Raw genomic sequence first — 22,417 nt, 5'->3', positions numbered from 1 at the left:
GCAATGTTCCACCAAATTAAGCCACTTTGTCCACAAGTGTGAGAACTTGGACCAAGGAAATGGATTTCAGCACCTGTGAGTGAAGGTGTTTGAGTACAAAGAAGGTCTTCGTAAGACTATAAAGCAGTGGTCCTCAAACTGCCAGATACATAAGGATTATCTGAGGAGAATACCAGTTCCTGGACCATACCTGCAGAGATTTTGAATCTATAAGTCTCAGATGGGACCCAAAAGACTGTATTTTTAGGAATTTCTGAAGAGGAAACTGAGGCATGTGGTTTTTGGGCACCAAGTTGGCTACTCTGTGCCAGTAAGGCCACCCCAGTGCTCATCCTCAGCTTGCAGATGTTTGGTGTTAGGTGACACAGCTTCTCAGCAACAATGACACACCCTCCCCACATCAATCTCTTACGGCTCTACTCCTGCCCAGCACCCCACAGACGTGCACAGGAAAGATGACAAGCCTGGGCTTATTTCTAAGAGTTAGGAAAATTCTGAGGCCAGTTCCTGGCAGAGGGTAATGGGGAGCTGGTAGAGAGGGGCACAGGAAAATTCCAGCTTGGCATTTCAGAAAGCTACCCAGACCAGGGTCAAGGTATGTGACTTCACATCTGCCTCTGTCCTCCATCCGTCTGTGACCTTGGGCAAGGCCCCTCCCCTGTCTGGGCTGGTTTCCCCATCTATAAATTAAGGGAGTTGGACTAGAGCACAGCTTCTCCTCTGCTCTACAACCCATTGGGCTTCTGTAGCAGTGTCTTGGGGGCTGCTTTTTGGGCAGTTGGAGGTGGGAGGCTGGGAAGGGATGCCATGGACCCCCTAGTGTCTGCCTCCATTCAGAGGTGATCTGTTTTTAATCTCTGTATCTGGCTTCCTCATTTAGCCTTCATTTGAAAAATAAACTCAGGAGTGACTGGTCTGGGAGCTCTCTGTGGCATCTTCTGTTGTCCACTGAACCATTTATGGACCCCTCTTTTTTGGTGGGCCATGTGCCAGGCACTGTACCAGGGGCTGGGGCAACTGAGCCCCGCAGGCAGGATTGCTGGCTCCTGGAGCCCACTGACCAATGAGAAGTCAGACAAGCTCACAGTCCATGAGCAGTGACAACTCACCCTGCTAACATGCTGACACTTTGCAGTCTACACTGTCCCAAACCCCAGGAAGGGATCCTGCTGGCCTTACTCTGACTTTCAAAGCCTTAATGAGAGAACCCACTTCCCTCTCCCCAGCTTGACAGGCAGAGCTCCATTAGCTTCATATGTTTGGGCATTTGATTTATTCAGTCTGACATACAAGCAAACTGTCTCCTGCTCTTCTCTAATTGTGTGGAAGATGGGAGTTGTGCAAGGATATGGTGTGATTTAAAGTTTCAGAGTCAGTCCTGGGTTTGCCACTTCCCAGCTGTGTGTCCTTAGGCAACTTAATTACCCTTTCTGAGCCTCAATTTTCTCATCTGTCAAAACTGGGGATGGTGATAGTCCCTACCTCCTAGGGTTCTGCTGATTAAATGAGATAATGCATGGGAAGCTCTCAGCACAGTGTTTGGCAAACAGTACATGCCCAACCAATGGTAGGCCCTCCTCCTGTCATCACTGTTATTAATCTGTGTGTTTTGAGATTAGAAGCTCTTTGAGGAGTATGGGCCATGTCTGAATCCGTTTTTGATGTTCTCCAATATACCGAGGAGTTGGCTGGCACATCCCAGGGAATCAATAACTAAATTCAGTTGCATGGAGGAATCAGGACAGCGTGTAACAGAGTTTCTCAGTGTGGTCCCAGCACCATCATTGGCATCACCTGGGAACTAGTTAGAAATACAGATTTTTCTGTACCCACCCCAGACCTACTAAATCAGCAGCTGTGGAGTGGTGTCTGGCAATTTGGGTTTCAACCGGCCTCTGAGTGATTCTGATGCATTTTCAAGTTTGAGAATCACTTTCCTACACCAATGGTTTTCAAACTTGTTTTTTCTAGGGCAATATTTCTAAAAATTTCCCACTGGAATTGTATACATAAGCCAATATCTTAAATAGGTGAAAGGGGAGCTATTGAGGAATCATAAGAGAGGGGGCAAGACCCCTGAGGGCCCTACTGCCCTCCAGGCAGCTCTTGGAGCACTTATGGGCTCCAGGAACATAAAAGGCATTGCTTTGTCATTTTTAATTCTCCTACCCTTCTACCCACTCATCCATCCATCCATCCACCCATCCATCCACCAACCCATTCATCCACCAACCCAACCATCTATATCTGTTAGGTGACCATGGATCGCTTGCATTTCTGCACCTCTTGCCAGCAGAAGCACCAACTGCCTTTTTTTCCCAGACTGTCTTTTCAAGATGCTTGTGTAACAGCTTTGGAAGATAGAAATCTTCCAAAGTAGCTCCCTTCACAGCAATGCGCAAGTATGCTCACTGTCATATATAACAAAGACACCGACTACCTCCAGAGCACAGGGTGGGCTTGCTTGCTACCCATTTATAAAAGATTTGGGTTTCCTAAGTTCGGGATGCCTCTCCTCTAATCAAACCAGTGATGCCTGATCCTCTTTGTGCCGCCTTGGGGAACTGGAACGAACGCTGATACTCTGGTTAGTACTATGGCTGTGAGTAACAAAATCCTGTGTTTCTGACCAGGAATCTCATGTCTTTTGCCAGCATCCATAAAACTGGGGCACCATTGTGTGTTGGTTCCTTCCTGGCATGTAAAAGAAACTGAAGATACTGGCCCAGCCTCAGGGAGCTTGCAGTTGGGTTATCAAGGCAAAGCACAGAGACCCCCTGAGCACCCTATCTATGCTGTAAGGCGGGGAGTGGGAGCTCTGGGGCGGTGTGAGAAGTATGGTCAGAGGTCACATTACCTGTTCAGAGGAGGCTATATCTGGGGGTCCGGCCTCTCTGGCCTCCGCACTGTGTGTGATATCACAGTTCTATCCCTGCATTCTCCTGTGCTGATTCGTTTCCTCTGTATTTACTGGCTCTGTTTCTCATCTGACCTGGTGCCCATTGAGGCAGGGACCCTGTGTCTTCATCTCTTAGGTCCCAGCACTCTATCCAGTGTTTGGTGCCCAGAAGGTGTTTAATAAAGGTTTTCTGACAGGAGGTCTTTTAGGTAATATTAATGATGATGATAAGAAGTGTGATAATAATAACCACTTGGATAAACACTTAGTAGCATGTAGCACTTACCATATGGCAGGTCCTTTCTACACATTAGCTCTCACCCACTTGGTAGAGGCCCAGCCTGAAGACTGGCTTCAGGGTCTATGCAATTAAATACTACACGATGGCTGCTGATGTTGAGGAGAAAGTGAGTAGAGGATGCAGTTTGGGGTACAGAAGGGTGGGATAACACCTGACAATAAGCTAAGCATCACTTCTTCAAAATCACCATGGTTATCATTTCCTGAGAACTGACTATGGGCCGTGTTAGTCCTCCTGAATCTTCATAGCCACCCCGCAACTTGGGTATTACTGGCCAGTTTGGGGAGGAAATCAAGGAACAGAGAGGTAGAATTACCTACTCAAGGACACACAGCTAAGCAGTGGCAGCTCCAGAATTTGAACCCAGGTCTATTGGACTTCAAAGCCCACTAATCTTAAGGGGAATTCTAGCTGAGGTGAAGCCCTGGAGGGTTGGAGTGACCTCAGGGAAAAGGGGCCCACCGACTGGACTTTGGGACAAGGTTGGCCTGACCCAGACCTGAAGCCAAAGAGAAGACAGAGAGAGAAAGAGGGTGAATGAGACAAACAGGGGCCCTTCCTGAACTTTCCATCCCAGTGTCAATGTCACTGTTGTATCCCACTAGCTGAAGTGATGAAAGAAGGAGCTTGTGAGCACCAAAGCCAGACAAGACTAGTCCAAATCCAGGTTCTGCCTCTTGTTGTGTGACCTTGGGCAAGTTACCTAACCTCTGTGAGCCCTAGAATCTACCTGCCTTTCAGAAGCTTTGAAAATCACATTAACAAACAGCTACAGGCACCTGGTATGTAGTAGGTATTCAACCAATGTCCATTCATTCATCTATTGATTCATTCACTAAATATTTACAGTGGCACCTTCTGGCAGTGCCCCACCCACAGCCCCTGGGCACCTCCCATCAATCCTACACATGCTGGTTCGACTTCTAGCTGGCAGCCCCTGTGGCTCTTCTGCAGAAGCCATGTTAGGGAATTAGCATACCTCCTTGGGAGAGGCTTCAACAACGCCTGGCAGGAGGTGGGCTATCAGTGCCCTTGAGGGGGATAACTGAGTTCCAGGGCTCCCCAGCAGGATTTAGCCCCTGCGGTCCACAGTGGTGACTTGCCTGATAATACAATCTTTTTATGGCTTCTTCTCTCCCCTCGCCTCCCCTGTCTCCTCTTAGTATTTACTAGGATCACCTCCTTGTAGAAATTCCTTCTACTCCAACCTTCTTTTCTGGGTCTGCTTCCGGGGGGTCCCAAACTAAAACCAAATTAAGACATTGACTAAACTATGGGCCACTCACCGGACTCCATCCTGTGCCTAGGTTAATGGTTAACCAGACAGCCTTCTCTGGGTAGTCGGGTCATCAGAGGAAGCAGGCAGTGAAGGGTTACCTGCAGTCAATCTCTGAGACCCCTCTTCTCCTCTTACAGTGCACCCAGTTCTTTCTGAAGTTGTAGTTACTTTTCTTTGGCCACTCAACGAATAAGTATTTTGAGGCCAGAATCCACATCTTACTGTTCATAGTTTTTTCCCCTGTGAAATGCCTGGCCCTGTGCTTTGCATTCACTCGTAGGACCAGTACTCAGTGAGCACCCCCTGTATGTTCTACGCTTTGGGAACACAGCAGTGAGCAAAGCAGAGCCAGTCCTGAGACTCATGGAGCTGACATGCTGGTTGGGGAAGCCGACCGTAAGACAGGTAAGGGTGTAAGTAATAAATAAATCCACATGTAAACAAATAATCTAATGTCAAATAGTGATAAATATGACAAAAGCAGCAGAGCAAGGGGACCGAGAGGGGACTGAACGAACTGGTGGGAGCTGTAGGTATTGTGGCGGGGAAGGCCTCTTGAAAGAGGTTCATACGGAGGGCTGGTGAATTCAGGAAGTAAAGTCTGTAGTTATCCAGCCAAAGAATAATACCACAGGTAGGGATAACACCAATATAAAAAAAAGTCTTTTTCAAGTATTTCAAGGGCCACCAACCCCTCTCTGAGTTGATGGCCCAGGAAAGGTATTAGTGACTTCATTCAGAAATTTGCTAAGTCCCAGGGCACTCAGTCCTGAGGCCAATTAACACCCCCAAAAGACAGCCTTGATATTTGATCAATACTAGTAGGAGAGTTGCCAGAATCAATGAGGGGCTGTCTGAGGTCTTGGGAAATCACATGGTGCTGGAAAAACAAGGTCTGGAGCAGATTCTGCAGTAAGTCTCATGACTGAGAAGTTGTTAGGGCCAGCAGCCGCTAATACTCACTGCCTCTTTGCTCTCGGCACCATGCTAGGGGGCATTATAAGGACCACAGTGTTCAAGGCTCACCGAGACCCTTAGGCAGCTACTAATACAAGTGCATTTTCCAGGGGAGGAAACAGAGGCTCGGAGAAGGTTAAGTAACCTGCTCAAGGTCACACAATGACAATGCAGTGTTTTGGGTGATGATGGGAGGCCGTGGTAGGAGCAGAGAGGAGGCACGCCTACCCAGCCTGGGGCAAAGGAACCCCTATCCATGGGTGTTCTTCCAAGCTGAGGTCTGGAGAAGATTGATGTTGGCCTAGGGAGGGTGGGCGGGGAGGAGGGAAAGCAGCTCATTCCAGAAACATGCAAAGACCTGGAAGTGATGGCACATTCAGGTTGTATTTTGCTGAATGGAATTATCCCCTCACCTAATTTTGTGTGTCTCGGGGTTTAGCTGAATGGAGGTCACATTGCTGGAGCTATGGTTTGATTCTGGGCTGTAACCTGCTTCTCAGAAATGCTGTGTGGACGGGGGGCAACTTCTGGGTGATTCTAGGTGATTGCCTGTTCTTCCTTCAGGTGGCAAGGTTACCCCTGTGCCCATCTCCCCTGGCCAACAGAATGGAAGATCCCTGGGGTCAGTGACTGGGGCCCGTCATTTTGGCAGGTAAAGGTGTGTTCATGTCACTTCACAGGATTGGTCTGGGGGGGAACAGTTATGGTGGGTTAGGGTGACTCTAGCCTCTGACAACTTTGCCAGCACATTGCTGCCCCTGCTGTTCACATCCAGGGCATCTCCTCCACTCATCCAAGGCTGCAGCCTCCCACCCAGGCTTGCTGATGGGGTTCTGAACTGTACTTAACAGCTTGAGCAACTGTCATATGTATACAGTCTCAAAGGCTCTGACTGTGCCCCCAACTCCCAAATTGCCTGATATAACCCGTTCTTTCCTTCTCCACCACCACTCTCCCGTCCGAGCACCATCTTCCCTACCTGGTTCACTGCACTGGCCCCAACAGGCTTGCCTGCGCCCTGCAATCTGGTCTCCCCACCCAAGTCAGAGACACCTTTCCAAAATGCAAATCTGACCAGGCCGCCTCCTGAGCTTGAAGCCCTTTAGAGTCTCCAGTGCCCTCTGGATAAAGCCCTAAGTCTTCGGCATTCCTTGGCTCATTTACTCTTCCAACCCACAAATGTTCACTGAGCACCAATGGATGACCCTTCTGAGGTCTGACGAGGCATTAGCTTCTCAGCTGACTTGGTTTTATGGCAGCAGTGAGTCTCAGGAGGCCATCCTTTGTTTCTGTGGGCCCAGCATTTGCATTCCTTTTTCTGGCAAGTGCACCTCAGTTTTCTTTGGGGAGCTTCCCTGCCCCTTCACATGTGGTCCTGGGGCTCTGGTTCCTGCTCCCGAAGCTCAGTTCTTGTTTTTTTCTCATAATCTCAGAGATACCCTGAATCCCTCCAATACAGTCTTCATTTTCCTGGAGGTTTGCCAGAGTTCAGTTTATGGTGCTTGAAACAAAGAAACCCTAATGGATGGGGCTGCCTCTCGTCTGCCAGCCTGAAAGGGGCACAGGCTGGCTGTCAGACGTTTGACCCCCAGATTCACTCAGTGGGCTTCCTCACCTCAGTTGGGTTGCAAGCAGGCTGACCCAATCAGCAGAGGCCCTTGCCTCTGGCTTCCCGCTGGAGCAGCCAATGGAAAGCAGCGGCAGGACAATGGGGGGTCGAAGAACAGTGACACTGGGTTTATCCCTCCTTGGTCCTTCCCAGTGGGCTGGAGGGGCAGTGGCCATGTCTCTCTGTTAAAGGCAGTTGTTTCCACACAGTTCAGCCTCCAGATTCTGCTGGCTGCTGAAGCCTTCTTCTTGCTCTATAAGCATCCCCACGGGCCTGGGTCCTGCACTGACCCTGACCGTTTCCCTTTACCCTGACCAGACCTTTGTAAACAGACCCTGCATTAATCTACCCTAGATTTTTCACTTGGAGTGTGCATCCCATTCTTGCCAGGGCTGACCGATACAGGGAAGTGTCTGCTATGATCTGTGCCAGCTTAGGACGCAGAGGAAGTGCAAAGCAGTGGTGAGCCTCCCAGGGTCCTGGCATGTGGGAGGGGGATGGAAGGTCTGGGAGAAGACAAAGAGAAGTCTCCCAAAGTATGCTTAAGTAGGAGTGCCAAAAAGAGACCCAGCTAGAAACCTAAGTGTCCATCAGTACACGAATGGATAAAGAAGAGGTGGTACATATACACAATGGAATATTACTCAACCATAAGAAGAAAACAAATCCTACCATTTGCAACAACATAGATGGAGCTAGAGGGTATTATGCTCAGTGAAATAAGCCAGGCAGAGAAAGACAAGTATCACATGGTTTCTCTCATTTGTGGAGTATAACAACAAGGCAAAACTGAAGGAACAAAACACCTGGACTCACAGACTCCAAGAAGGGACTGGCAGTTACCAAAGGGGAAGATTGGGAGGGCGGGAGAAGGGGATTGAGGAGTATTACGATTGGCACACATGATGTAAGGGGGATCATGGGGATGACAGTGTAGCACAGAGAAGACAAGTAGTGACTCTGTGGCATCTTTCTATGCTGATGGACAGTGACTTCAATGGGGCATGGGGGGGGACTTGATAATATGGGTGACTGTAGTAACCACAATGTTTTTCATGTGAAACCTTCTTAAGAGTGTATATCAGTGATATCTTAATAAATAAAAAAAAGAGAGACCCAGCTAGAAACAGCTCTGAGCTATAGGTCCACCACTACCTCCTATGACCTTGGGAAAAAATGACTTCCTATCTCTGAACCTCATCTTCTCATTGGTAAAATGGGAATTATAATAGACTCTACTGCATCAAATTGTGCTGGGGGGTGGTCAATAACATCATGTTATTCAATCATTCATTTGTTCACTCAACATTTGTGTATTGAGCCCCTACCGTGTGCCTGGAAATGCACTAGGTGCTGGGGACATAGCTGTAAAGAGAACAGGTTCTTCTCTTGCCCTCCAGGAATTTACAATGTATGCAGGGAAAAGGACATAGACAAGGAGCCACACAAGTAAGTATCCAATTATCAGCGTGAAAAGTCCTCTTGTGTGGGGCCCTATTTGGACTGAAGAGTCCTCTCTTAGGAAAGCAAAGGTTTGAGCTGAGTCTTGTAGGATGAAGACGGTCAGCCAGGTAGGAAAGGTGAGCCAAGTATAGAAACAGAACATGTCAAGGATTGGGGTAGTGGTTGGAGGAAGCATGAGCGATGGGGGACCAGAGGATGAAGTCAGGGGACCCGGCTGATGAGAGCTCTGGCTGGCTCAGTGAGGGGGGTGTGTTTTGTTTGGAGAGTCAGGAGTGACATGGATGGTCTGATTTATGGTCTGAAGGACCATATGGGTCCCTGAATCACCACTTGGATCCTTAATTAGTCTTTATTTGACCTAAGGATGCATTTCTATTCTACTGAGCCTTAGAGATTGCAGGTCTGCTGGAGGAGCCAGCACCACCTTACTTACCCAGTGAGCAGACTGGGTAAGTAGGGGGAAGAAGAAGGAGCACCTAGTGATGGATTTGGCAGTTGTGGATGTGTGAGAAGGAGGTTAGAACAACTTCTGGGTTTTAGTTGGAGAAACTGAGGCGATGAAATTGATGTTTTCTGAGCTGGGGAAGATGTGAGAGTTGTTTTCTCTTTGCGGGAGTCAACAGTTGAGTTTAGAACACGAATCTTCTGTGTGGTCTGGGAGACATTTCAATGGAGATGTCAAGTAGGAAGTTAGATATGAGGATTCAAAAGAGGTCTGAGGTGATTTGTTGTCTTGCAGACAGTGTTTGAAGTGCACAGTAGGTATTCAATAAACATTCTCTGATTCAGAATGTAAATAATTTCTTCCTCTCTTCTACTCAGTTGTTGGGCACAAATCATCCAAAAGTGGTTTAAGAGTCCCTCCAACCCAATGGCAAGCCGAAGAACCATCCACTCCTTGCTCTGCGCTTCATACCCGTTGAAGAGGCTGTCTGAGCTCACAGGAGCCTGAGAATCGAGCCATTCAGGGGCTGAATGAAGGTAATTCTGACGATGCTTAAAACTGCCTTCCTGCTGCGTTGGGTAAAACACTCACTCATCTCTGAAGCAATGAAAACCACTCGAATCTCTGACTTTTATTCCCTCAAGTGGCTTCACCTAATGGGCTGGGGCAGAGTGTGAAAACGGCAAGGCTGGGCACCAATTGCTTCTGGATGCGGTCTTATCTCTCCCTGGGCTACAGGTCTTTATTCTATGGGGGTTTTAGAGGGGCTGCTGCAGAGGGAAGGGCTTCTGGGCAGGCTTGGGAGGCAGCTTGAATAGGAAGACACCCTTAGCAAAGCTGACATTTTCACCCAATGGCCTCTACTCCCAGAGAAGCAAAGTCAAATGCCTGCAGGAGATGGCCAGCTAATGACTCAGAAAAATGGCTCACATGGGGACCTTGGAGGACTGGAGCTCACAGGTCCTGCTTAAATGTGGCTCCAGGTGACTACTGCCATGTGGAAGTTAGGTTCAGTACCACGAGGTCTTTTTTCTTCTCAGAAGAACCTCAGCTGCAGATTTTATACAGAACCTTCCGAGTTTTAAATGCTGACAACTAATTACATTTAAAACGTGCTCTGTGGGCCAAAGAACACGTGCATGGCACGTATGATGTCTGGGCTTGAAACTAGCATGAGTCTTCAGGGAGTTATGGAGTGTACATGTGCCTCCTTCCTGAAAAACTGCCCGAGGGGGGGAATATGTAACCGTTTTGGAATGGTTATGGAACCAACATACATTTGTTGACTCAGCTACATAAATTGCGAACCATAGTTTATGGTTCTTTTTATCCCCCTTTGATGAAGTAAACATTTAAATGTTTTCCAGAGGTGAGAAAAAAAATAAAAATAAATTGGGACTGAGAGTGAGCTAGACTTTGAGTGTGGGGCCGTGTGTCATGTTCACTGCTGACTCCTCAGGCCTGAGAGGTGCACAAAAGGAGTGTATGAAAAGGAATAGGCAGATAGAGGAAGACACAGCCACAGACCCAGAACCACGTGTGCATGTTTCAGGGTGTGGACCCCTCAGGGGCCCAGTTGTTCCCCAAGCCCCCATTTTAGTTCTGCTATATTTAAGTTATTGTCTAAAGAGGACACCTATAGGATACTGGTGCCGTATATGATGGTCCCCACTGAGGAACCTGAGCTTAGCTTTGTCAAAGTCTGTGTAACCGACCTGGAATTCTCTTTTCCCTTCTTCTCTCTCTACTAGAATCCTCTCAAGCCTTTAAGCTGTAGCTCTAGACTTCTCTACGAAGCTGTCACTGACCCCCAAACAATAACACCAGCCACATTCCCATTTAATGAGCAGCTATTATGTGCCACACACTGTCCCAGGTGTCAGTAATGAACTTAGTTAACTTTTCAGTCCTCTTCCCTCTCATATAGCCTACTCGCTTGGTCATAGCCATGAATATGACTAAGGCCTGGCCAATCATAGTACCTCATATCCTCCCCCAAAGTGATTGGTCTGAAGAGTGAGCATGTGACCCAAGCAGCACCAATAAGGGCCCTTCCCTGGAGTGGATAAACTGTTACTGGGTGAAGGCAGCTCTCTCTCTGCCAGATCCACTAGGCTGAGGCGGTGGGTGGCATTGTTCATGCCATTTGGAAAAGGCTTATCTGTAGGAGGAGAGCCTGAGGTTCCCAATGCAAAAGAAGAGAAGAAGAGATGGAGGGGATGCAATACATTCCTTTTTCTGTCTGTCTGGAGCTGGGTTTCTGTCACTTACAATGAAAAGACCCATGACCTAGATCTAGCCAAACAGAGGCTACACTGACTTACAGTTGCTAGCAGGGGGTCACTGCCTTCCACCCCAGGGCCTTTGCACGAACTTTTCTAAATACGGGAATACCTTTCCACCTCTCTTTCCCTGGCTAGGAGGCCTTTCCTACCTCCTGAGACTGGGTAAAGTGCCCCCCTCTGTTTCCTGAGGCCCCTGGGCTCACCTCTAACCCGACCCCTCGGCTCCCTGGCTGCTTGTCTGTCTCTGTGTCATGTTTGCGACTGGCTGGCTCTCCAAGGCCTAACAGAGTCCCAGGAAGGAGTTTGGAATGAACTCTTTCTCTCCTTTCACCTCTGCCTCGGTCCCCTGCCATTATCTCTCAGGGCCCTGAGAATTATAAAGAGAGTGGCTGGTTCTCCACAAGGTAGGGAATGAGAGGCTCTGGGCAGGGCCCCCTGTCTGCCAGAGCTCTAACCTACCACAGTGCCAGAAATGCCACTATTAGCAAGTCATTGTCTAAGGTAGGCATTGCCCCCTTCTGGGGGATCCTGAAGTAGAGACCCCAAATTAACTATGTGATACTTCTGGTGTCAGGGAAGTGTCCCATGGGACAAAAGATGCAGAAAGCCGTATGTGCATGTGTTCACACTGCAGTTCTTGCAAGGGTCACAAACTCAGACTTGTCAATGGCACCACCAAGGGGCCAGGTCAGAGACTTCATATGAGGCTGTGTGGGACAGTGGTGACCTCCTCTGGCTGTGGTGTCCGGCCTCCTGGGTTTAAATCTTGTCTGTATTGTTTCCCAGCTGAGTGCCCTGGACCAAGTCATTTAACTTATCTGTGCCTCAGTTTCCTCTTCTGTGAGATGGTCTTGATAAGAGGAAATACTAACTTTTGGGATCAGGATGTGCCGTGAGGCCAGTGAAGTGTTTGGGCTTTGGGAGGAGCTTGACAAACCTCGGTATTTATTGTTATTCTCCTTTAAATTGAAGTGGGAATTATTCTGTTTGTCCAGAATGCCTGGCTTCCAGTCCCAGCTCTGCTGCTAACTCTCTGGGTGGCCCTGAGCAAGGCCCTTGCTGTCGCTGGGCCTCCCCAGCCGTCCTCAGCTTCTCCCACCCTGGGTAGGCGGGCTTTGCCAAGCGGCTGGGAGGCAGCTGGTGCACTGCCTGGACTGAGCCTGCCCTTTCGGGGGGATTAGAAGCCCGGCCAGGTGGAAGTGTGCCCCGATGCTGGCCTACAATGCTCCATGCATGTTTGATGTGTGAATGTTGAACCACAGACTTCAAAACCTTCCTTCGAGGACTCCAAAGGACCTTTGGCAAGATAAGAACAACAACATCTAGCATTTGTTGAGCACTTGCCATGAGCCAGGCAATGTTCTAAGTGCCCTGCGGTCATGCCAGTTCTTTGAACTGCAAACAGTGGCTGGTCTGGTGCAGCCTCTGCCTATCAAGTGTTCCCCATGTGCCAGGCACAGTCCAGAACACCCCACACCATGATTCCTGGCAGGGGCAACACTGACCCCCAGGGGACACTTGGCAATGTCTGGAGATGTTTTTGGTCCTGACGACTGGAGATGGAGGGCTACCGGCATCTAGTGAATTGAGGTCAAGGACGGTGCTAAACGCTCTGCAGAGCACAGGACGGCCCCTTACCACAAATAATTATTCAGACCAATGTATCAACCTTGTCAAGGTTGAGAGACCCTGTTCTGAATCTGCTATTTCCTCTTTCATCCTCCTAGTGGCCTTGTGATGGAGGGTCGCAGAGGAGCAAACAGAAGCTCAGAGAGGGTCATGTGAGCACCCAGTGGAGCCAGGACATGACCCCCGGATGATCTGATGCCAAACCCTGTGATCCTTTGGCCCCCACTCTGGGACACAGACTCAGAGGGGAGAGTGGAGGTGGCTGCGCACAGCCCTGTCTGAGGGTCACTGGAGGGGCAGGGCAGGGCACAGGGGCTTGCGCAGAGCTCAGAGCTGGCCCATGGGGAATTCCGGCCAGCCAGAGCAGCTCCCAGATGGGAAGCCGAGTAGAATGTAATATCTGACCATCTGCAGCCAGCAGCCCCCAAACTTGGTAGACAGCCCTCCCTGGTGGCAGATGAGAAGGCTCTTCCAGTAACCCTCAGTTCGCTGACGGTCCTGGGAGACCTGACTGCGCACAATGGAGTCCTGCACACCATGGATGCACACATACATGCACGATGTGCATGCGCACACACACAGCCTCTAGCCCCCAGGTGCCAGGAGCTCTGATGGGCCCTGGAAACACCCATCTCTCTGTCACATGTCTGCCCCCTCATAGGGTCTCTCCTTAGGAAATGGTTGCACCCTGAGCTATGAAACAGGGTCACTTTGTTCCCTATGCCATGCCAAAGGCAAAGCACTAAGATTTTTGTGAGCAGAGGCATGTTGCATCCAGGGGGAACATTTGGAGGTGGCACGGGCGAGGGTTTCCCTCACCTGTCCCCAGCCCACCCTCAGCCTTCAGAAGGATCTGGTCCCTGCTCCCTCATGTGAGCTGCCAGCCAATGCTCTGCTCCTTCCTGATATGCTTCAAGGAGGGAAATACAACCAGCTTCACTCCTTGGGGCCCAAGGGAGTCCTTAGGGCTGCAGAATCATTCTAGAGAAGCACATCTCTTCCTAGCAACGGGAGCAGCCAGTAATTGAGGATTTATATCAGGTACAAGGTACTGTGACTCATATGTCACCTTCAAGTCCTCACGGCAGCTCTGGAGGTGCTGATATGAACCCCATTTTCTGAAGGTCAAAGAGGTTAAGTCTTTCTCCCAAAGTCACACAGCAAGTACAGTATTTCAGGGTTTTCTAGTAAGTCAAGAATTGGCAAAGGTCATGCAGAAGGGGCTGGGGTAGAGCTGGCACATGGCAGGCACCCCAGATCAGTCCATGTCCCTGTGGGGTCTCAGGGAGCCCTCTTCACCCAGAGACAAGAGCTGCTCCTAACCAGTCTCAGATCTGCCCACCTCTCAGGTGTTGGGGGCCACTCTGCTCTTTTGAGGTGGTTGAAATGCACCCAATTGCCAGACAGTTGACTTGTTTGGCCAAAGCTTTCCCTAGAAATGGGGCCACAACCCACTTCATGTGGACCCCACATTGGAGAATGGTTCCAAGCCCTGAATGTACATCTCCTGAGCCTTCAACCCTGTGCAGAAATTGCATTGCTCCTTGGTTCTCTGATTAGCCAAACACAACCGAGGGCCAAGTCTGTGCCAGGCACCAGGAAGACAGGCAAGATGGTGACACAGCTCTGCCCTGCATGTCCCCATGCCGAGAGGTGCCACTGTTTGCTCAGCACCCACTCTGTACAGGTTGCTCTGCAGGCCCCATGTATCCCTCTCCCCATGGTGGTCTGGAAACTGGGGCTTAGAGTGGTCTGGGGCTTGCTCAGCCTCTGACAGTCAGATCATGGCAGAGGTGGGGCACGGAACTGGGCCTGCTGGGATGCAAGTCCCCATCCCTTCTGGGCATGAGCTCTGCCCACATCTGGAAGGCTGCTCTGCCTGAGTGTGTTGGGGTCAGGAAGGGACAGGCATATCCCCTTTGCTACCTGGGTCCTGTTACTGTGCTTTGTCACTTCTGGGGGTTCAGAGAAACCTCCTCCCAGTGGAATCAGCTCCACTCTCCTTATTTTAACCCGATGGCTGGTAGAATTCTCCAGTAACTTTCAAGTCTCCAATGAGACCAAGCCAGACAGGTAAGGAGTTTGTTCCTCCTGGCCCAGAACACTCAGTCTGAAATCTCATTACTGAATTATGGTTCATTTGTAAGGTTCTCCTGACCAGCCAGGATGCTGGCTTCCTGACCCCATTAGCCAGATACTCACCTTCCCAAGTTCAGAGCAGTCCAGACAGTCTGTGGCTGGATCCCAAAGGGCAATGGGCTGACCTTTGTGGGGTGAAAGGCCAATGATAAAAACATGGTTCAAATCCCAGCAGCTCCTCCAGATTTCTGGGTGAGTTACCTAACTTCCCTGAGCCTCAACTTTCTCACCTATAAAATGGAGATAATAACTGTTATCTGGCAGAATTAATTTTTGCCTGTTAGTTTCCATTTTCCTTTCCTGCCACACCCCACTTTTCAAATAGGGAGTTTGCCTCACTCTCTGTTGGAAAATCATTTGTTCTGCTTGTTCCCTAACTAAGGGGCTGAAAATACTTAGCTCACAGGGTATTAAATAGGATGGTGCCGGCAAAGCGCGAACCCAGCGCCCGGCACTGATGAGGATGCTGTCCTTGGGGAAGGCAGCCCCCACGGTGCCCCCAGTGATCTCTACCTCCTGGGGGTCACACCTACGTCCCACTTTGAGTGTGGCTGGCACCTAGTGACTTGCTTCTAATGAAGAGAATACACCTAAGCGGTGGGTGTCACTTCCAAGGTCAGGTGCCCAAAAGAAAGAGGCTTCTGTCTTCTCTCCTGCTCTTGCCCTTGTCTTCGTGAGGATTAAATTAGATGATGCCTACAAAGCATTAAGCCCCGTGCCTGCCAGTGTCTGGGAGCCCTCGCTGTGGAGCCCTACGGAGAGGCCCACGTGGCAGGAGCTAATGTCTCCAGGCAACAGCCAGCGAGGCCCGAGTCCTGCCCAGACCAAGCAAATGAGTGGGGAGCGGACCCTCCCCAGCCGGAGCCTTGAGCTGGCTGTTGCCCACGGAGACTGTGGTGCTGAAGCATCCTCTAAGCTCTGAAGCCCTGTGCTCTCAAAGCAATTTGCTATTTACCATTAACTAGTGCTGTAGCAACCCCCACTGGCCCACTACTCTCTGTGTGCCAGGCGCTGTGTGGTAAGCCCATTTGTTTGGTTGTTTTCTTAAACCCCCATTGTATAGGTAGGCAAACTGAGGCTTGGAGAAGTTAAGAGACTTGTATGTGGTCACCCTGCTGGTACATGGCCAAGGAGGGACTCAAGCCAGAGTTGGCCTGGCCTCTAAGCCTTTGCTTCCTGACAGATTTAGGCTGGGCCTTCTGAGAAATGCCCCAGGAATGGGACCCTGTGGCAGGGCTAGTGACTAGTGTCGTCTTGCTACAGGATCACCCAGACCTGAGAGTGGTCCTGAGAGATGCAGAGATCTGTGGGTCTGTGGCGGGAGGATGGCTGAGGTGGCTTGTTGAGCTCTGGATGACCATGGATCCCCCCCTGTGTGATTTAAAAGTGAAGGACCCCCGCTGTCAGTCCCCTTCACGGGGAATCTTATCTGAGTCAGAGGTTTATGGTTACTGTGACCTCATCCCCCTGTGTCTGTCCCTGTTTTCCCGTAATTTATGTTCATATCCACATTAATTGATGCTGCAGAGGCCGTGAACTGGGCTAATTGTTTCTAAATAGCGAATTGTGAGGTTTCTTGGCCGATTATCGGGCATTAGAGTGGGAAGCAGCAAGGTTCTGCTGTAGGATAATTAATGAAGGGCCTGGGGGACGCCATCTGCCAGGATGGGATTCAGGAGCCACCACGTGGCATGGTCACCCATGGCCTTGGACGCCCTCCAGACCCAGACTACAGGAGGGGTGCCTCTCCTGGATGGAGTAGGAGGCCTTCTCCTCTGTGACTTTTTCAACATCCCAATTTCCAGGTGGTGACAATACGACAGAGAGGAAGGAGCCTGCTGGTGCACTTCCTGTCCACGGAGGAAGCAAATGCTTGCCAGACCACAATGATAATGATTACTACCATTGCAGTACTACTTACTAGGTGCCAGGGACTGCGCCAGTGCCTTCCACAGATCTCATTTACTCAACACACCAACCTGGTGAGGTACACACTCTTGTGCTCCCACACCACAGATGAGAAGATTGAGACACAGAGACGTGATAAGACATAGCCAGTAGAGGTAGAACGGGCTTTAACCCTCTACAGCCTGGCTCCAAAACTCATGCTCTTAACCACCATGCCCAACAGCCTCTGCAGGAGGTAGTATACTGGCCACACAAGTTTGTATCTGGAGTGGAAGTTTTGGGGTTAGTTTTGCACACTTCTCATTGCTTTCTAATTATTCCAAATTCAGTTCCTTTCCAGCTCAGCCCCACAGCACATTCCTTATGTAGCTATTCCAGGGTCTTCTCCCTCTCCTGCCTGGCTTCTCCCCCCCTCAGGATGGATGGCTATAGGCAGGGGGAGGGGGTAGAAGAAGGGAAGTAGGACTTATTGACTCATTTTACATATATGGTCTGGTCTCATTTAATCCTTAAAAAATCCTACATGATAGGAGTGATGTTATTGCTGTAATAATGAGATATGGAAAGTAAAACTGAAGGAATGAAACAGCAGCAGACTCACAAACTCTAAGAAGGAATCAGTGGTTACCAAAGGGAAAGGGTTAGGGAGGGTGGGCGGGGAGAGAGGGAGAAGGGGATTAAGGGGCATTACGATTAGCACACATAATGTGGGTAGGTCATGGGGAAGGCAGTACAGCACAGAGAAGACAAGTAGTGACTCTGTAAGGCATCTAACTAAGCTGATGGACAGTGACTGCAATGGGGTGGGGGGGTACTTGATAATATGGGTGAATGTTGTAACCGCAATGTTCATGTGAAACCTTCATAAGATTGTCTATCAATAATACCTTAATAAATAAAATAATGAGATGTAGAGACCAAAACTCAAAGAAATAGGTGCCTTGGCCAGGGTCATACCATGTGTAAGCAGTAGAGCCAGAAGTGGTCTGACCTCAGAGTCTGCTCTTCATTGTGACCTGTGGCCTCAGGACAACCCCTCTATTATTGTTTTGCGTCTATCTCTAGCTGGGCATTTTTCACGAGGATGCACCATCATCAGTTATCCATCTGATAAGGTGTGGTAAATATCTGGCATGTGTGCACAGCCTATTATTCCTATGTCCCTAGCAGACATTACTAGTGGATCACAGCACACTTTCCTGCTGAGGCTGTATCTGGGCTCAACATAGTAGTCCAGGCAGTTGTTACCAAAGCCTCTGAGATGGTGTCTGAGGTGAAAACCAGGTGTCACTCCTGTCCCAGATGGTCATCTTGAGGATGAGGCAACATTCCAAATTGGGGCCTCAGATGTCCTTCCAGTAACTTAGGGGAACCCCCAAACTCTTCCAAGATGGCTGAAAACAACCACAACCCAAAGCTTGGCCTCCTCCCAAACACAACCATCTCTGGGACTTGCCCTTTCTGGAGCAAATATTAACTAAATTGCAATTCTCAGCTCTCTTCTGAAACCCACAAAGCAGATGTCATGATGCAGCTCAGGAGCACAGCTGATTTCACTGCTGGAAAAAACATCTTGCAGAGAAAAAGAAGTGCAATCGCTGGAGACCTCCAGCCTGCCAGCTGCCGCCAGCCGGGGTTCACGACCTCGGGCTAGTGAGGCTGAAACAGGGCCCGGACCCTGTGTGGTGACTCCAGGCCCTTCCCTCCAGCTCGTGCAAGTTTCTCAGCTACTGGAAGTGCCATGTTTACAGGGACTTCCTAGAATACGCTCGCATTTGTCTTGAGTCAGGGATTTACACACTTGGGTGTGCTGTGTCACTTGTCTGATCTGACACACCACTGTCCTGCCCTGGGGGTAAGAACCACTGCCCTACGCCATGAGGCCAGAAATTACCTCTACCTCTGGGGACACCCAGAGTCTCCCCACACTGCCTGGCATGGAGGGGTACACACATGAGCACTTGCTGAAGGACTGCCATCCCAAGTCCTCAGACTATGACCTGTTCCTTCTGCAGTTTGCAGAGGACATCTGGGTTTGCCTATCTCCATCTCACCCTTTTCTGGGAGTAGCACCCCATTTTCCTCTGGGGAACAATTTTCCCCTTACTTGTATTGCCATGAGATTGGTTGAGGAGCAAGTGCTTCCAGCCAGGGCAACAGAGGCTCCACATAGCAACTGAGTTCTGTCCCCCTACCTCCTGCCCTTACTCTCCAGCCCCTCCCAGCTACCATTGTTTTTGAGAGCTTAGTATCCTGACTTATTTTCTGTCTGTCTCCGGGACTAGAGTGGAAGCCCCAAGAGGTCAAGGACTCTGTTTTGTTTACTGATGACTCCTCAGGTCTTAGAACAATGCCTAGAACATAGTAAGTGCTCAACAAAGACTTGTTCCATGAATAAATAGTACTTGACTCTGGATAAAGCGATTGGAAAGAGAGCCTCATTTTCCACTGAAGTTGCTAAGCTGGTGGAAAATAGCCTGCCTTGAGGAACGCCTGCCTGAGAATGAAGACAGCACAAAGGAAAGCAGATCTAAGTGGACAGAGAGAGATTCCTGATGACAGCGATCACCTGGATCCAGCTGTGCCTGAAGCTGAGGGGATCACTGCATTAAATGGCTGCTTTGTCATTTCCTCTCCTATGTGTCATTGTGTTAGGTACTGGGTAACATGCTGAGGAATAAAACAACCATAGTCCCTGCCTTCACAGTCCAGAGAAGGAACTATACAGCATGAAAGTAAGCAAGTGAACAAAATCTATAATTATAGGTCATGATAACGGCTAGGAAGAAATGCCATAAGGCTCAGAGAAAGAGAATGACTGGGAAAACTTAATTTTATCTAGGTATTCTGGAATATTTACTCGGACTTGAAACTTGAACATGAAGGCCAAGAATGGTCGCCTTGCCCCTCATGGGCAGACAGGGTATTCCAGGCAGCAGAGAGACCATGAGGTTGATACAAATTTGGTGTGTTTGAGGTTGCCAGGATCCTGATGGGTGGGTATAGGGGTAAGGGCCCACGTGGCTTGAGATGAGGCTGGACAGGTGGACATTAGCTCATCACATAGACTAGAACTTGGAGGTCAAGGTGAGGTACTGGGATTTTCTCTGATGTGCTCTGAGAAGCTACAGAAGGATCTGGAACAAGGGAACGACAGTCCCCTCATCTCCACAGATTCCTCTGGATCACGATACAAATGGATTGTGGGAGGGGAGAAAGGAAGAGACACTCTTAGGTGGCCCCTGCCGGGTTCCAGGGCTCCAGGAAGGGGCTTGGGTGGGCGCGGTAGAGCGAGACATGGCAGGAAGTGGCAGACCTGAGAGCGGTGGTCTGGCTGAATTTTCTGACACACACTCATCTGCAGCAAGTCTGTCAAATTATTCTTGTAGATTCGCCCTGGGAACCCACTCCCGGCCTGGCCCTGTGACACACTTAGTCATTTCCAGTCACGGCCTTCTAGGATCTTTCCTTTACCTGCTTTTCTCTCTGTTTCTTAAACTCTTCATTACATCCTAATTGTCCTGATTTCAGTTCTTTCTTGTTCTTGTCAAACACCAGTTTAAAAAATGAGTCATCATTAACTTCATGCCACTCCTCATTTATAATTAGGCCCATTTCCTCTGCTCTTCCTTTCTCTTTTTTTTTTCCTGCTGCAAAAAACTAGGGAAGAAAATATTATCCTTCTTGACATCCTTTTCTTATCTTTTTTGCTAGCGCAAATGCTATTGGCTGTTCAACTGTCTCACAGGTCCTTTCTGTGGTCTAACTGAGCAGCCCTGTGCTTCTGGCTGGTTTAAATGCCAGATAAGGATCACAGCTGGGGTTCTGAGAAGCTCCAAGATGCCTTAAGAGAGGCAGTGTGGCTGACTGCAGTTTTTGATGGCTCCTGGGGGCATTTATCCCTGAACCTAACCTCCAGCCCTCAGGGTCCAGCCTCCCAAACTAGCCAGCTCAGGTGCATGTCAAACCAAGGCTGGACCATCAGGGGCATGAATCCATTGCTCAACCCTGTGCCTAAAACTGGCTTAGATTTGAATTACCCCCTGGTAAATAATCCCAGGTGCTTTTAATGTAGCAGCTCTGAAGACCAGCAAGACAGCTGCTTTGAGGGGGTTCACTTCCGTCAGTCAACAAACATTAACAGCACATGTACTGGGTCACAAGGCTCCACTGGGAGGGAGGGAGGGAAGCCAGTGGGTAAGAGCAGGCTGTGGATTCAAACTGCATGAGCCTGCTTCTTACAGGCTGTGGGACTTGGGGGAGATGTCTTGACCTCTCTGTAAAATGGCAGGAATATAAGCACCTCCCTTACAGAGAGGGCTGTTTTGAGAATTGAAACAGATGATGCAGAAACTTGTCTGCCCAAGGGCATGAGAAGTAAGAGGATCTTGAGGAAAATGCACTTCACACAGAGGAAGAGGCCCAGGGAAGTGTCAATGGCTACAGTCACGCCTACTTTCTGGATGCAGTTTTCAGAGTGAGTGAGAAATAAAAAATAGACTATTCAACTATCAAGAAGGGGCCAATGGCACAAAGAGAACACACGGTGATTCCATCTTATAAAGTTCAAGAGGAAGGAACCCCATTCCTTCCAAAACAGTGGTCACCTCCAGGGCCGGGTCATTGATTGTGAGGGCACCCGAGGGAGATTCTGGGGTGTGCAGAGAATGCTCTGCATCTTCATCTAGGTGGGGGAGACGTGGGTGTATGTCCATGCAGAAACCCACCAAGAGTGTGCCTTTCAGATCAGCACTTTCCTGGATGTATATTATGCCTCCGCCCAAAAGGAGGCAGCCATAAATACATGGGGGGTCGGGAGAGTTTGAAGAAAGAGCAGGTGAGGGGAGAAAAGAAGAAAAGCTCAGGGACCTGGCTGAACACCTTGAACTCCAGCCATGCTGAAGCGCCCTCCTCTCCCCAGAGCCACCCCTCTATGGCGTGGCTCTGGGAGCGCAGTCCCTGGACCAGCTGCACGGACATCGAGTGGGAGCTGCTTGGAAATGCAAATTGCTGGGCCCAGGGATTTGAGTCTCCTGAGCCCTCTGGGTGGTGCTGATGCCTGTCCCGTGTGAGCTCTATGCCAGCCTCTCTCAGGGCACGCTTAGGCCTCAGAGGACCCCCATCCTGTGAAAGACCCTCCTCCTCTGGTGCTCACAGCGCTGCCCTGGTGGCCCCTCCTCAGCCCCTGTGGGTGCCTCTTCCTGTGTCCTCCGGTATGTGTTTCTTTGATCAGGGTTCCTTTTGGTGCCCCTTCTTTTCTCCCTCTTGGGCCACCTGTCCCCCACTCAGGTGGCTTCAACCGTCATCTACCCACTGTCAGGTCCCCAAACTCTCCCATTAGGTCCCACCTCTGTCCCAAGCCACCAGCCAGCCCCTAGAGCCCTGCCTGGGCTGAGTCTTGGCTCCACTGTGCCAGAGCAGGGGGGAGCCTGGTACTTGATTTATTCTCTGGGGCATCAGTTGCCTTCCCTGAAAGTGGAAATAATGATGCCTACCTCACCA

At 49.7% G+C, this 22,417-nt stretch overlaps 1 protein-coding gene and 1 long non-coding RNA gene across 2 annotated transcripts in view; one reads left to right on the top strand and one right to left on the bottom strand.

The window, feature by feature from the left end:
* NOS1 (nitric oxide synthase 1) overlaps positions 1 to 22,417 on the bottom strand; it is a 163,407-nt gene that overhangs the window by 109,946 nt on the left and 31,044 nt on the right. The window lies entirely within an intron of this gene.
* On the top strand, positions 534 to 9,484 carry LOC130680588 (uncharacterized). Its single transcript, XR_008993603.1, has 3 exons — positions 534 to 595; positions 4,760 to 4,884; positions 9,332 to 9,484. It is a non-coding gene; the product is annotated as an uncharacterized LOC130680588 (long non-coding RNA).

The sequence above is a fragment of the Manis pentadactyla genome, chromosome 14 (assembly GCF_030020395.1).
Source record: "Manis pentadactyla isolate mManPen7 chromosome 14, mManPen7.hap1, whole genome shotgun sequence".
NCBI lineage: Eukaryota > Metazoa > Chordata > Mammalia > Pholidota > Manidae > Manis > Manis pentadactyla.
The sequence above is the reverse complement of the archived record's forward strand: the minus strand, read 5'-3'. Positions and strand labels throughout refer to the sequence as shown.